At 41.5% G+C, this 17,084-nt stretch overlaps 1 protein-coding gene and 1 non-coding gene across 6 annotated transcripts in view; one reads left to right on the top strand and one right to left on the bottom strand.

Moving 5' to 3' along the window:
- Nucleotides 1-17,084, bottom strand: part of LOC137375294 (inactive N-acetylated-alpha-linked acidic dipeptidase-like protein 2) — a 1,073,632-nt gene that overhangs the window by 157,706 nt on the left and 898,842 nt on the right. The window lies entirely within an intron of this gene.
- trnas-gcu (transfer RNA serine (anticodon GCU)) lies at nt 7,295-7,365 on the top strand. The gene has a single exon. It is a non-coding gene; the product is annotated as a tRNA-Ser (tRNA).

The raw sequence follows: 17,084 nt of genomic DNA, 5'->3' as shown, positions 1-17,084 counted from the left end.
GCTTGGCCATGAGGTTACAGATTGTGGTTGAGTACAATTCTGCTGGCTTGGAGGAGGGGGCAGAGGGTAATATATCCAAATTTGCTGATGATACAAAAATAGGTGGGAGTGCATGTTGTGATGAGGACATAAGGAATCTGCAAGGGGATATAGATAGGTTGAATGAGTGGACAAAAATTTGGCAGATGGAGTTTAATGTAGGAAAGTGTGAGGTCATGCATTTTGGTCGGAAGAATCAAAAGGCAGACTATTATTTAAATGGAGAGAGACTCCAAAAAAGTGCAGCACAGAGGGATCTGGGTGTTCTTGTGCATGAAACACAAATAGTTAGTATGCAGGTGCAGCAAGTAGTTAAGAAGGCAAATGGAATTTTGGCCTTTATTGCTAGGAGGTTGAAGTTTAAAAATAAGGAAGTCTTGTTACAACTGCACAGGGTGTTGGTGAGGTTGCACCTGGAGTATTGTGTACAGTTTTGGTCCCTGTATTTAAGAAAGGATATACTGGCATTGGAGGCAGTTCAAAAGAGATTCACTGGGCTGATTCCTGGGATGAGGAGGTTGACTTATCAAGAACGGCTGAACAGGTTAGGCCTTTATTCATTAGAATTTAGAAGAATGAGGGGTGATCTTATTGAATTGTACAAGATTCTGAGGGGGCTTGACAGGGTAGATGTTGAGAAGATGTTTCCACTAGTGGGGGAATCTCAAACTAGGGGACATAGTTGCAGAATAAGGGGACACTCATTTAAAACTGAGATGCAAAGGAATTTCTTCTCTCAGAGGGTAGTGAATGTCTGGAATTCTCTACCCCAGAGAGTTGTGGAGGCTAGATCACTGCAAGCGTTTAAAGAGGAGGTAGATAGATTTTTGAAATATCGGGGAGTTAAGGGCCAAGAGCAGCTGGCACGAAAGAGGAGTTGAGGTCTGGGGCAGATCAGCCATGATCTTTTTGAATGGCAGGGCAGGCTTGAGTGGCCGAATGGCCTACTCCTGCTCCTGCTCCTATTTCTTAAGTTCGTATTATTGTAATAAATAAGTATAGATCAGAAAACAAAGACATTCAAGTAACTTTGTACTTAATACTTGAAGCACAAATTATTGGATTAATTGTCTTATTTGAATACAGTTCCTCTTTGTTACGTAGGGTAAGAGTTCAACTTTAATATAATAGACAGAATCACACGGTGAATGATTATTTATGATAGGTACAAGTGATCAAGAAATGAACTGCTTTTTTGGCAATCCATAAAAAGAGACTTTCTTTTCATGAAGGTCTATCATAAGTCAGCAGAATAATTGTCAAGATTAATGACACCAAACACAGTGAAATAAAACCATCACAGCTACAGCACAAATACCCAAGTTCTGCACTGAAATATGAGACAGAAAGCTAATTAAAAGAGGAGGCAATAACCTCATGCTTTAATCATCTGTCTGTCTCCTGCTCCAGTCGGGTCTGCAGCACCAAGCATTATAGTCATCAGTAAATAGATCCAGTTGGTTGTTTTAAAGACGAATGTGACAATTGCCACAGCACAGCTAATTGTCCATATTCCCTCTGGTAAACTGTGGGGTTTGTTATTTGAATGATGACCGCAGTGACTGTAAGACAGCTGTCATCATTTTTTTCACTGTTTCTCACCTTGTTTCTGACACCGCTGAGATCATTAGTCGAGACAACTGCAATAAATGTGTCACTGTGGCAACCAATAGGAGTGATCATCTGTTTAGAAATATCAGCAGTTGCTATAGTGTTAGCAGCCCTAATTCAACATTGTAGCACTTATTATTGTGATTTCTAAACAACTCAGCATGAGATAGTTGCTAGAGAGAGAGGTTTATTATACATTCCTGTAATAAATGGCCTGATTTTAATTCCAGACCAGTTTTCAGTAGGTGAGTAGTTCCCAGGCTCTTTAACTGCTGGGCCTCATTCAAATCGCACTGGCCCACTTCCCACTCATTCCAGGTGGAAAGCAATGGAAATCAAGGGGCTGGGAGACTATCTGTTGAGATGAGAAAAGTGGCGGGATTCACTCAAGGGGCTGTTCCTCGGTGAGTCTGCTGCTGAGGAGGCCCAAGTTTTCCTTGTGGGATGCAGAGGAGCTTTCCTGTTCTTTCTGGTTCCACAAGGAAAGTTAAAAAAAACAACTTTTTGGGCCTCTTCTGACCCAGATCCTCTTTAGGCATTGGCCTGGTGGGAGGCTCACTCCAACTCCCACTTAGGCTGCTGAGTTAAAACTGCAGCAGGACCCTGATGATGTAATTGAGAACTGACACCCGTGTGAAAAAGGGGCCCGCTTGCTTTGGGTGGCTGGCCTGGTCACCTGTTTATTTTGGCTAGTTAAAATCCCAAATGGTCAGCTTCCAGTGGCTCCAGGGCAGGCAAGTAACCTGGGTGATTTTAACTGCCCACTCTCCCTGTTACCACGAAGTGGTAAGGGTTAAATTAGCCACCATGATTTCAGCAACTTTATAAAAAGAAGACTAAGATTTTACAGCTACCAATTGAACGGAAATTACCACTGTGGAGATGTCTCCTTTCTTAGTTTTTAAATGCATAAATCTACAAAAACAATAAATCAAAATAAATCAATACAATCAGAAATCAGAAATAAAATATACAACATGTCAAGGAAAAAATCTGAATAAAACAAACTGGGAAATATGAAATATAAATAATGCAAAGTCATAAATAATTAAAATAATCAAAATACTAAATAAAATATAAACTAAATATTGAAACAGAACATCAAAAAGGTGCATGAACATAATGTAGCTGCAAGTGGTAGGTTGCAGGAGCTTCTTTGCTATTTCTCATATGTTTTGACTGTATCATATTTGGGACATTTCAGGGTGATGCTGAGCAGAGATGGGATACTTCACCAAAGACAGCATCAAGTTGCCAAACCTCTGAACAATTCAATATACATTATTATAATTCAGGCTCTCTCGAGTCTCTTTATTTTCGCAGTAGCATACTGTAATTTCCTTAAGTGTATCTACCTCTCCCAAGTGAAGATTATGGCTCTTGACATGTTGTGAATGGAAACTGTGTGTCCTTTTTGCCAAGACACTTTGCACTGAGCGTTGCATAAGTTTCCCACCATTCACTCCTTATCTCTTTAATAAGTGGAAAAACATGATGTTGGGCTAATTCAGGCTAAAACTATATATTGTATTTATTTAGAATATATAAGACGACGATTATACAGAAATAAAAGAACACATCAAGAGTCCAATAGTATGAATACTTACAAACCAATTAATGGTGAAATCTGTCCATGAAATATCTTTAAAAAAATCTTCTACAGAACATAATTTTCTTACAGTACAATAAACAGCAAAGTTTCCTGATCAGATTGAAATATATGGGTGAGGCAAATGTTCCTGCCTTCTGAATTGTATCTACACATTGTCTTTAGACACAAGTGAAGATAAACTGAATATGTGTCAGACAACTTGCAGTACATATTTCCAATTAACAGGCCTCTGGATCTATAATTGCAAAATCAGATCAAGGAGACAGCAGTGCAAGGTGCTCACATACAATGGCAAGGAAGAACAGACACCTATTGTTTGTTTTACTTAGGTATTTAAGCATAGCTAGCTGGAATCTGTTTAGAAAAAATCTCATTTCATAGGCTCAGCAAATAGAGAAAATTAATACATCTGTTATTTTGTATACTTTTACACAGATCAGCAAATAGAAACTATTCCCTGTCTGATTGCAATTTACAAATAAGATAATTATTGTTCTTCAAAGAATCAATAATCTGATTAGCTAGAGTTCAAGGCCGACTGAAACTTTAGTCCAGGCAACTTAAATGCACTCCCTAAAGTAGATATAATAAGCTTCACTGGCTGGAGTCGATTTTAAATTCTTTAAAAGACTTTACAGGAAAAAAGGTTATAATGCAGATATTTCATGTATGAAACCAAATGGTGTTTTGTTTCCATCACATACTGCACAAGGACATTCAGAGAAGAAAGGGCATGACTTACAAAATGAAAAGTGAGAGATTGACTGAAATTACAAAACAAATGTATACATACATTAAACAATTCTAAATCTGTGTCTAGTTTGCACATTTTATTTTTGGAGATACAGCACTGAAACAGGCCCTTCGGCCCACCAAGTCTGTGCCGACCATCAACCACCCATTTATACTAATCCTACACTAATCCCATATTCCTACCACTTCTCACCTGTCCCTATATTTCCCTACCACCTACCTATACTAGGGGCAATTTATAATGGCCAATTTACCTACCAACCTGCAAGCCTTTTGGCAGGAAACCAGAGCACCCGGAGAAAACCCACGCAGACACAGGGAGAACTTGCAAACTCCACACAGGCAGTACCCAGAATTGAACCCGGGTCGCTGGAGCTGTGAGGCTGCAGTGCTAGCCACTGTGCCCAGTTACTGATGCAGCCTCTATATCTATTTTAGTTTCAGAATAAAATCCACCAACCATGTTTCTTTAATAAACAACAAAAGTATTAATTTATTATAAACCAAGACTTAGTCAATAAAGCTTTAGCAAAGCTTTAACACACAGTTTGAAATATGACAGTAAATATATATACTCACTTCTAAATACCCAACACACACACCACTTAAAGGAAAAATAAAGATGGTGGGGTCCAAACGACTGCAGAGCAAGTCGTTTGGCACCGGTATGGTTGCAGGAACTGCCGGAAACATGCCAAAGGTGACACATGACCGCCTACGGGGTTCCGCTCCGGTTTTTCTGTTAGGGTTTACTCCCTTAGCCTTGGTGTCTCCCGAGACGCCCACAAGGCAGTGGGGTTGTTAGGGCCCCTACACAGGGGTAGGAGGATGCCGGTGGGAGGAGAGGGTGCGAGGGGGAGGGGTGGAGGGAAGGGGGTGTAAGGGGGAGCTGGGAAGGGGACTGTAAGGAGGTGGGGGGGGTGCAGGGGAAGGGAGTGCAGGGGGAAGATGGTGCGAGGGGGGACCTGGGAAGGGGTTGCGAGGGGGGAGGGGGTGGGGGAGGGGGGTGCGGGGGAGAGGGGGGGGGGTGAGCTGGGAGAGTGGAGCTGGGAAGGGGAAGGGGGGGGGTGTAAGGGGGGTGCAGGTAATAAACCATTTCATCAGTTCCCACCATTGACGCCGGGAAAGCTCATACGCGTCCTCCGGGAGGTGAGCGACATTCTCGGGCGCCGGTACCAACAGGAATTCGCCGACATTGCACTGCAGATGCTCTCCGAGCCGTCTCCCGCGGGCGCTTTGAAGTGTGCAAAGTGTGAAAAAAACACGACATGAAGTCCTGTGACATTGATCACAAGTCGTGGGAGTCAGTTGCCAGCGATCGCCAGAACTGGCGGACAGCCATAAAGGCGGGGCTAAAGTGTGGCGAGTCGAAGAGACTTAGCAGTTGGCAGGAAAAAAGACAGAAGAAAAAAGACCAACCAGGGGTCTATAATCACAACAAAATTATCAGTTTATTATAAAACAAGACTTATCCAGTAAAGAAGCAAAGCATAACACACCGATTGAAATATACAAGTTCCCTTTTTAAATACCCCACACATAGGGCTGAATTTTATTCGGGCGCTGCGCTCGCAGTATTATGCATGGGGGCTCATTTAAATAGAGGGGGCGGAGCGGCTGCCTCCAATGACGTAGAGGGGGTGGCCGCCGCATCCCCGGCAACGGCATACGGTGCCACCACACAGATGCAGCACCATTTTTAAAGGGCTTTAAGTCCTTTCAATTAATATTAATTTTTAAAGGGAAAACATTACTGATTTTTATTAAATATGAAATTAAATGATGGAGACCCTTCCCCAACCCCCCAAAGGTCATTTAATTGCACAAAATGACCATCAATTGATTTTTCAAATACACGAACTTTCCCCCCAACCTTTAATCTTTTGCCCTTCAACCCCTTCCCACTAACCTCACATCCAATAAAAATTAATTTCCCCATTTCTCCACCCCTCCCGCCCTGAAATTTTTATTACTCCCCCCTCCCCACCAGGTTCTCGCCTTGGAACTCCGTGTGGTGTTCCCAAGGCACACGAAGGCCAAACGGAGGCTGTAAAATCAGCGTGGGATGACAGGTTTGAATATATTTAATGGCAATCGACATATGGAGATGAAGGGGCCGCCGCCAGGCGGTGGGGAGGGGGGGTGGCGTACTTAGGTCCCCCTGCCGCCAGTAATATGTGGTGGGCCCTTCTTGACGTCACGGGTCGAGGAGGGCCTCTCCCCACCGAATTTTACTAGTCCCCGTGCTCCGACCTGTGGCATCAAGGGGGCAGTAAAATTCAGCCCTCAAACTCACACACACACTGAAAAAAATAAAGAAATTCTGTCTGCAGAGCTCTGTTACAAAAAAAGACAAAAAAAAACTTTGGCAACAACTTGCTAATTCTTGAAAAAAAGAGTAGATATGGAAGGATGTCAGTTGTCCCTTTTGGTCTGGTGTCCAGGTATACGGTGACAGGTCACTGAGATCTTTTCAGAAGCAGTTCATTCTGGAGATGTCAAGAAATAGTCTGGTAGGCTTTCCAGCAGAAATGCGACATCAGGGGCTTCTGAAATTACACTTTGGTTTCACAGAGTTATTTCAAAGACAGGAGGAAAGAGGAGCTGACACACTGGACTTCTCAGGGTTTCTTAGAGGTGCAGAGAAGATGAGCTGGCAGTTTATTCCTTGGTAGGTTGATCTTCAACTGCTTTTCAAACACAGTCCACATCCCAACTAAACCAAAACAATATCTCAGAAGTGAAACCACAAACAGCCAGTCAGAACCTCCTGAAGCTCATAAATCTTGACATTTCACTTCTCTGTAAACATTTTCCCCAGGTCACCAAGATTTCTGTTGTTAGTTGAGCTTAAGGCATTTGACTTCCAGTAAATGTTTGTTTTCAAACAAGACCTCTCAATGACCCTTGTAAAAACATGTCCATGGAGTCTTTTCAACAAAAACAAAATCCAGCATCTATGGGCTGGATTCCACAGGCCCACCACTGATATCGGCCTGCACACCCGGGATGCACGGACAAAAGCCACTGCGATTTCAAGCACATGGAAGGGGCAGCCTGTCCATCACTGGCAATGGCGCCAAGATCGGGATCTGGAAGGGCCCTGCCGGCGTCAAGGTCAGTGGCGGGCCTCATCCAGAGTAATTTTCATGCATCCCCTGCTATCGTTCCCAATATTGAGGGCTCTATAAAATTCAGCCCTGTGAAATCTTCAACTTCCAAAAAAATGAATTCATTTCCATAATTTAAATATGAATCCTCCAAAACTTTTTAACACTGGCATTGGTGGTTCAGTGGTAGAATTCTCGTTTGCTATGTGGGAGGCCTGGGTTCGATTCCCAGTCAATGCAGAGTTAGTGTTCATCTTGGAGAGAGCGTGCCCGGTATTGGGGGTCTTGCTTTATTGGGGCGGCACAGTGGTGCAGTGGTTAGCACCGCAGCCTCACAGCTCCAGCGACCTGGGTTCAATTCTGGGTACTGCCTGTGTGGAGTTTGCAAGTTCTCCCTGTGTCTGCGTGGGTTTTCTACAGGTGCTCCGGTTTCCTCCCACAAGCCAAAAGACTTGCAGATTGGTAGGTAAATTGGCCATTATAAATTGCCCCTAGTATAGGTAGGTTGTAGGGAAATATCGAGACAGGTGGGGATGTGGTAGGAATATGGGATTAGTGTAGGATTAGTATATATGGGTGGTTGATGGTCGGCACAGACTCGGTGGGCCGAAGGGCCTGTTTCAGTGCTGTATCTCTAAACTAAACTGAACTAAACTAAAAAACAGAAGTACTTTCATAACAGTGCATAGTATTAGAAAATTCTGGCCATGGTTTCCTCCCACAGCCAAAGACTTGCAGGTTGATAGGTAAATTGGCCATTTTAAATTGCCCCTAGTGTAGGTCGGTGGTATGAGAATGGTGGGGATGTGGTAGTGAATATGGGATTAATGTAGGATTAGTATAAATGGGTGGTTGTTGGTCGGCACAGACACGGTGGGCCGAAGGGCCTGTTTCAGTGCTGTATCTCCTAATAAATAAATAAATATGTTGATGGATATAGTAAATGTTCTTAATTCTAGCAGGGGAATGTACAAATGGTGATTGGCCATATTTGCAAAAATGGAAATCTAAGGATTGCTAACCTGTTGAGAAACACGAATTTATAAAAAATATTGTAACCGTTGTTAGGGGCCTCTACTCTGAGAGTGCATGGTTTCAATTTCTTTGGATGCTAAGAAATTGCTAAAAGAAAGTCTCAATATTACACATTCAAAATCTATTAGAAAAGAGGTAACAAAATGACACAAAAAGTTTTTTTCGCACATTTCTTAAAAAGTCAAATCAGCAGCTGTCAAGATACATAATTTTAGATAATTCTTTACTTTTGTTATTGTGAATTTATCAGTGAACTTAATTATATCAAAATTTCATAAGAAATAACCTCACACAGTTGGTTTCTAATTTTTTATTCGTGTCTGAATAATTATATTGGACTGATCATTGATTAACAGACCCTCCTTTAGAACAGAAATAATTGAGATTGGTGACCTTTTCTACTATAAAATATGTATTCTGTCAACATTAAAGGGCACTATCATTGTACAATGGTGATTTGTAAATCTTCCTTGTTTGGTGCCAGATACATGGCACAAAGATGTAATTGGTGTCACAAAATAGACACTGATCCCCAAATTGGGATATCATCTTAACAGAGATGCTGGGATTGTGCCAGTTCCTTCTAGCACTGTTGTCTGCCACAGTATGTGGGATTAGGGTGAGGGCACAGCCTTCCATGTCCATGCCACGAGCAGCACAGGAAGGCAAGGAAAATTGGGCAGGGTGTAAAACGGATGGCTGATCGATTATCACCGGTTTCTTGCCCAGCGATGAATGCGACCCAATATTTTTACCATGCACTTCCTTATTGAGAGCAGGTGAGATAAGAGTTTTCAGAGCATTTTCAGATAGAAAGCCATGACCCACCCAGGGATTTTCATTCAAGTAAACATCCTGGTGGGTATTTCCATTATTGATCATCACACTAAAATTATAACTCAGTGAGGAGAAGATTCAGGAGAAATTTATTTACACATAAAATTATTGGAAGCAGAGGAAAATGTAGGGTTATGGGGAAAGAGCGACGTAGTTGATTTAATTTTGGGTTTCTCTAGAAAAGAGAAACAATGAAGGAAACAATGGGCCAAATGGCTTCTTTCTGTGCTGCCAACATCTATGGTATTATGATTAAATTAAATAGATAGGGTAGAGTCCATGGCAAGAAAGGACTGTAAATGGTCTACGGGAAGATTGAATTCAATGTCCGAACTGCCTTTTCTCAGTGCATGCTTTATAACATGTGGGTGGCACAGTGGCGCAGTAGTTAGCACTGCAGCCTCACAGCTCAAGCGACCTGGGTTCGGTTCTGGGTACTGCCTGTGCGGAGTTTGCAAGTTCTCCCTGTGACCGCGTGGGTTTCTGCCATGTGCTCTGGTTTCCTCCCACAGCCAAAGACTTGCAGGTTGATAGGTAAATTGGCCATTGTAAATTGCCACTAGTGTAGGTCGGTGGTAGGAGAATGGTGGGGATGTAGTAGGGAATATGGGATTAATGTAGGATTAGTATAAATGGGTGGTTGTTGGTCGGCACAGACCCGGTGGGCCGAAGGGCCCGTTTCAGTGCTGTATCTCTCTGTGACTCTAATAATCTTAAGCTCTTTAGAATTTTAAAAGCCCCTAATTAATCAGTGGTAAATTTGCTTTATATGCTCACCTACGGTTTGATTCTAAGAATTTTTGGTACTTGTATTCAGGTTTACTTACTGTTCTTTTGCAGAATTAAAGTAAATGTGCACAATCTTAGTTTTAAAAAGATCCTGTAGATGGAGTGAATTATACACAATTCAGTGGCTGGCATTAGTAGGCAGCTGTTCTTTGACTAAGTATGATCCTGTCATTATTAGTATGGCTTTAATCAAGAAGCATCTGTTTCCTTTTGTTTTATTTTCATGAATATTAAGGGTTTTTATGCCTTCTGATGTGTAACAGAAAACAGCTTTACAGATTAATTGTATACTGACCTTTTTACATTCTAGAGCCTATATTAGAATTAGAATTTGTTGTGATATTAATTTTTACTCAAGCAGAAAATGTGTTTTTTAAGTCTCGCTTCAAATAATCACTGCTACATTAATTGCCTGAAATTTTCAACATAATTCACAATAACAATTTCCATTTATATAGCACCTTGAACATTGTAAAAATGTCCCAAGGCACTCCACAGGAGCATTATCAGGCAGATTTTCATACAAAGTCACATAAGGAGATATTAGGACAGATAACCCAAAGCTTGGTCAAACTTTTGAGGAGCACCTTAAAGGAGGAAAGACAGGTAGTGAGGTGGAGAAGTTTAGGGATGGAATTCCAGAGCATAGGATCTAAGCAACTGAAGGCACAGCCATCAATGGTGGAGTGATTAAGATCAGGAATGTGGAAAAGGCCAGAATTGGAGCAGCACAGAGATCTCAGAGGGTTATAGGACTGAGGGAAGTTACAGAGATAGGGATGGGCAAAACCATGGAAGGATTTGAAAACAAGGAAGAGAATTTTTAAATCAAAGTGTTGATGGACCGGGAGCCAACGTAGGTCAGTGAGTACAGGGGAGATGAATGAACAGGACTTGGTAACAGTCGGGATACGGACAACAGAGATTTGGGTGAGCTCAAGTTTACAGAGGTTGGAGGGTTGGAGACCGGCTAGCAGAGCATTAGAACATTTAAAAGTCTGGAAGAAACAAGAATATGGATGAGGGTTTCAGCAGCAGATGAGCTGATGCAGGGATGGATACTGGTGATATTAAGGAGGTGGAAGTTGGCAGTCTTTGTGATGGAGCGGATGTGGGATCGGAAGCTCAACTGAGGGCTAAATTGAGCACCAACGTTACAACAGTCCAGTTCAGCCTCATACAGTGGCCAGGGAGAGGGTTGGCATCAATTGCTAGGAAGTTGCGTTTGTGGTGGGGACCAAAGACAGTGGGTTCCTTTGGAAGGATGTTTATTAAAGTTAGTATTCCAATATATGTTTCTTTTCAGTCAATATATATTTGAAACAGGAAGCTCCCAGCACTGCTCATGACCCAAGATATGATAACATCTCCTAACACCTGTGATAAAAGACAATTAAAATAAACAAAAATTAGGTTAATGAAAAAAGGTGAAAAAATAGAGTTCCTTTATGCATACAGATTTACATTTTATGCCCACTCCAGGTGGGTGAGCTGCATACAAAGCAGGACCTAGTTAGAAAAAGCATAAAATTACATTCATTAGCACTTACATAGTTTATTGATTGTGTTACGACCAGGTGAGAAAGAGGTCTATGGTTCCCTCTCAGCCTTCACCTGGTCTTACTGTAACAGGGTTCAATTTTAAACACACTTTTTTTATTCCCCTTTGGGGAATCCTTGTTCACCGTTTTCCAATTATAAGGCAAAGAAACCAGCACAAACAGGTTTTCTTAGGTTTAAAGAAGAAAAGTTGAAATTTATTAAAGTTAAACTTAAATTATAATTCGGTTAATGCCTATGGGTACACAACGCGCCCATGCTAGCATGCATACGCGATACACACATGCAAATGGAGACAGAAAAGAGCAGAAGAAAAATAAAGTGGAAAGGTTTGAGGTAATATCTGAAGAGTTTTTGTTATGGCTCTTCGAGCTCACTGTAGAGTTGTTGATTGTAGGTAGATCTTGCTTTTCGTTGGGGCCCAGTATTCTTCTTAAACCTTGTTCACTATAGGAGACTTTTCTCTCGTGGGGTTCATGTCTTTTCAGTGGTTTCAAAGGCTTGTGAGAAAGAGATGGGAGCAGAGAGGAGAGATCTTCTCAGTCCAGGAGCCAACAGCTTTCTGCCCAAACTGTTTGTACAAATTCAAAACACTCAGATTGCCTAGCAGGTTAGTCATGTGCCCAGCTGGTTTCACCATGTCCATTTGTGTATTTGGCCATCTTAGCAGTCAACCTGGAATGTGAGTGCCCCCACCTTCAACGTCTGGTGATCAAAAGTCCATTGTGGGTTGAATGTGTCAGGGAATGGCTGCTTTGTCCTTCCAAACATTGTCTTTTAATATGCATATGTCTTTCCATCCAAGATCTGGCAATTTTTTAAAGCAAGCCCTTACTTCACTTCAATAACAGTTTGAAATTTAATGTCCATGTGGTGAAATTAATATGCCTCATGCTTGGCAGGTGGGGGCCTGCATGACAACTGAGTCAAAGATTTAAATTAAGCTATTACACATGATGGGTAGTGGCAATTCACATTGGTGTTAACCTTGAATGGAAAATCAGAATAGTTGTATTTCAGTGATGACTGGATGGATTGTATATCACCAATTGTTCTGGTCTTTGTCTACCCTAATTGCACCAAGGGGAACAATTCTGCTGGTTAGAAAGTATATAACAACATGGCACAGAAATAACTGAACTTTGCAAGAATAATTTCAAATAGCATGGTATTTTACTGCAATGTTTCATTCTGCACTGTCTCCTTCACTTTGATTTGTGAACTATGAAACTATTTTGTGTTTATAAAGACATTTTCTAAAAGGTATGGACAACTAGATTAGTTTTCCATATTCCTATGTATTGAATGAGATGTCAAATTTGTCTATAATAGCTGTTTGCTATTGCAGTCAGATATTGATTATTCTTTGCAGCAGTACTTCCAGAACAAAAGTATGCTACATGACTGCAACTGCTAAACCAGTATCCATTCAATCAGTGCTATATTGTACTTTGAAATTCTTCAATTCACATAAATAGGGGTATTGAAGTCATCAAGAAGAACAAAATGACATGTAACATATCACACTCATTATATGAAAACTGGCCCGAAATCCTTTCATTAAAGCGAAAAGAACATGAGCCCTTCCAGAACCAGGGGCGAGTTCACTTATCTGGCTGGTGTTAGATCCAGAGACTGTGGTGAGTTTACTTATCTGGTTTCTGCGAGGTTCATTGTGCTTTTATGCACACACTAGTCAATCTCTTGTGACATTGCACACAAGGGAGACAAGACCGAGCGCACTATGCAAATCAAGCAGGGTTAAAGGGTGGGGAGCACAATTGGATACAGGTGGAGAGGGAGAGAGGAAAGAAAGATACAGGAAATCCAGTAGCCCCAACTCAACTTTAAATGACAACAGCAAAACAACTGTAAATTTCGACTTAAACTTCTTATATACAAGATTATTTTTTTTAAATAGAAGATATGTAAATCTATCCAAATTAATCCAAGTAGATATGACTCTATGAGATTGACCGAGTAAGATTGACTGAACAACTGACCAACGAAAATCCGGTTTTCAAAATTTCCTCCCACTTCCAAACTGGATGGCAAAAATTGCAAAAAGCAGGAAAGAGGTTAGAAGATTTTAAACAGTAAAAGGATAGTAAGGAAAGAATGCATCACATAAGGCGGCACAGTGGCGCAGTGGTTAGCACCGCAGCCTCACAGCTGCATGGACCCGGGTTCGATTCCGGGTACTGCCTGTGTGGAGTTTGCAAGTTCTCCCTGTGTCTGCGTGGGTTTTCTCCGGGTGCTCCGGTTTCCTCCCACAAGCCAAAAGACTTGCAGGTTGATAGGTAAATTGGCCATTATAAATTGTCACCAGTACAGGTAGGTGGTAGGGAAATATAGGGACAGGTGGGGATGTTTGTTGGGAATATGGGATTAGTGGAGGATTAGTATAAATGGGTGGTTGATGTTCGGCACAGACTCGGTGGGCCGAAGGGCCTGTTTCAGTGCTGTATCTCTAATCTAATCTAATCATAAATAAAAATAGAACTTAAATGGGTCAAAAACTGACACCAGGATGCTTGTTTCAAATTAAAATTGTACTTTAATAGTTTAGGGTTAATAATTCAGCAATAAGATCACTAAACTATAACATAAAAACAGGATCAAGGTAAATAAATGCCTATTTCCCAAGCAGCAGTTATGATGCCTTCATTTAAGTCAAAACGAGATTTGTTTAATGAAGAAAAAGTGCAAGAATGACTCTTGACACTTATGACACAGTAACAAACAATAGCAGCAAAGCACTGATATATAAAGTCCACACAGCTATTAGGATTATCAAAAACATTATTGGATTCTTGAAACAATACTTCCAAGTCATAAATAGATCATGAACATTTTACAATACAACTTGTTAGAGTATCCATCATCATCATATTCCACAACTATGAATCTAAAGAGGCATAAGCATGGAGCATATGATAAAGGGCAACTACCCTCAAGCGAGAATAAAGTAAGACAAAAACAAGAATCCTGAAGAGGTCCTGTCGAAGAAATGTTGTAGATTGCAAGAGCAATATGTTTGGCTCGCATTCACAAGACCTTCACTAAAGTACCCTGTCCACTAAATCCAGGGACAGTTCTTTCCACATGTGCAGAATGCAATGGAAAATGCAACATTGGCTTCTGCACGAAATCACCTGTCATGGGTGCTATTCCTTTAATCAGCTCTTACCTTATTCTATGTCATCTAAAGTGAAGTCTCTGGATACAGCTCATATGAAGTGATTTCTGTATATCCCTAATGATTACTGGCTTGGCGCTCCTTCTTCTAGGTGACGATGCTTGTTGTGCCTGCTGAAGAATTTGTCCTTCTGTTCCTCTCGGGATAGACATAAGTAGGATGGTTGGCAGTAGGGCGTCCATGGCCTCTTCTAATTGAGGTCAACTTCTGCTTCCTTATGTAACAGAACAATGGGCTGCCTTTAAAGAGATGGTTCAGGTACAATTGAGGTACATTCCCATGAAGCAGAATGGTAGGGCAACTGAAGCCAGAGCTCCATGGATGATGAAAGATACAGAGAGTAAGATGAAGCAGAAAAAGGGGGCCTATGACAGATGTCAGGTTGATAATACAATTGAGAACCAGGCTGAATATAGAAAATTCAGAGGGATAGTGAAAAAGGAAATAAGAGAGACAAAGAGAGAGTACGAGAAGAGACTGGCAACTAACATAAAGGGGAATCCAAAAGTCTTCTATAGGCATATAAATAGTAAAATGGTAGTAAGAGGAGAGGTGGGGCCAATGATAGAGTTAACGGCACAGAAAGAGACTATTCGGCCCATCGAGTCCTTGCTGGCTCTCCCACTCCTCTGCTCGATCCCTGTAACCCTGAAAGTTTATTTACTTCAAGCACCCATCCAATTTCCTTTTGAAGTCAATGATAGTTTCTGCTTCCACCACCCTTGTGGGCAGAGAGTTCTGTGTCATTAACCACTCGCTGTGTAAAAAGGTTCTGCCTCACATTCCCCCTACATCTCTTGCCCCAAAGCTTCAATATGTGTCCTATAGTTCTTGTACCATCAGTTAATGGGAACAGTTTTTCCTTATCTACCCTATCTAAGCCTGTCATAATCTTGTCCACCTCTACCAAATTTCCCCTCAATCTCACTTGCTCCAAGGAGAAAGCCCCAGCTTTTCCAATCTAACCTTGTAATCAAATCCCCCACCCTGGAAGCATTCTGGTAAATGTCCTCGCACCCTCTCAGGAACCTCACATCCTCCCAAAGTGTGGTGACTAGAATTTGTCACGTACACCGGAGATGCAACGATACAACAATCAAGGACTAACTCTGAAGAGATATGAAAAATAGACTTTGTCTTTAAAAAATGAATCTTTATTTTTAAATGTGAACAATGGTCCAAAATGGTTACTGAAGAAACGGGGATTGGCCTTTTGTGTATTCAAACAGTCTGACAAAGACAAAGGACAAATCTTCAAAGTCAAAAGCTGTTAATGATGCCCATCTTACACCTATCCTAAAAACATTCCAGAATTGAATATCTTCCTCTGAAACAAAGGAGGTATGAAGTAGCCACATCCTGGGCCATTGTGCAATCACCATGGGGGAGAAAGGAGAATGCCTCCTACCAGGAGGTAAGAGATGACACAGTTTTACTTTAAAAAAGACAACCAGAGAGAAAGAGAGAAACTGACCCAGAAGGTAAAGCTAGTTGTAACAGCCTGAGATCCAGCCAGGCCAGGAAGCATAGTGCCTTGCTGAAAAAATCCTACATCTACAGTATACAGCAGTGAGAGCTAGAAGTAACCCACCATCTTCAACAGAACCTTCAAACAAGAGAGAAATCTACAATCATCTCAGGCCTGTATCCATCTAGAATTAGATTCTCAAGAGAATTCAACAGGTTTATCGTAACCTTCCCCCTGAGATAAGGTGTATTGATCAATAAACAATTGACTTTGTTTTTTTTAAACCTACAAGAAAACCTGTTGCTATCTGTTTATTTGAAAAATAAAACACCAAAGGGCTAAACTCTAATACAAATACACTTGCTGCGGTCAGGTGGGGAATTGAACAGGGGGAAACACCCACTTCCCACCACTTGGCCGTAACAGTATCCACCTTCTAAATGCTGGCCTGGTAAGGTTCGAATTACAGGTCTCCTCAACACCTGAAGATTGATGTGAGTTGGTTTCAACACAAAGGGGAAAGGTATATCCTTGGAGTTGATACCAAAAATCCAACATCCTGTGATAAGCAGATGAGCTGTTGACCCCATATCCTCTTCATCATCCAAGATTGCCTATTTCTACCTCCATTACATTGTCTGTCTCCACCCCTGCCTCAGCTCATCTGCTACTGAAACATCATGCATGCCTTTGTTACCTCTTGACATGACTTTTATGATGCTTTCCTGACAAGCCTCCCACATTGCATTCTCCATAAGCTTGAGGTCATCCAAAACTCTGCTGCCCATATCTTAAGTCACACCAAGTCTTGTTCATCCTGTACCCATGTGCTCACTGACTTACATTGGCTCTGGTCTGGCAATCCTAAATTTCAAAATTCTCATTGTTGTTTCCAAATCCCTCCATGACCTTACCCCTCCCTTCCTCCATTATCTCCTCCAGCCCTACAACCCTCTGCACTCCTCTAATTCTGGCCTCTTGTGCATCCTCAATTTTAAGCATTCCATCATTGGTGGCCGTGCCTTCAGCTGTCTAGGCCCGAAGTTCAGGAATTTCCTCCCTAAACCCCTC

Source organism: Heterodontus francisci, chromosome 11 (assembly GCF_036365525.1).
Source record: "Heterodontus francisci isolate sHetFra1 chromosome 11, sHetFra1.hap1, whole genome shotgun sequence".
NCBI lineage: Eukaryota > Metazoa > Chordata > Chondrichthyes > Heterodontiformes > Heterodontidae > Heterodontus > Heterodontus francisci.
Note: the sequence above shows the minus strand (reverse complement) of the source record. Positions and strands in the feature narration are given on the sequence as shown.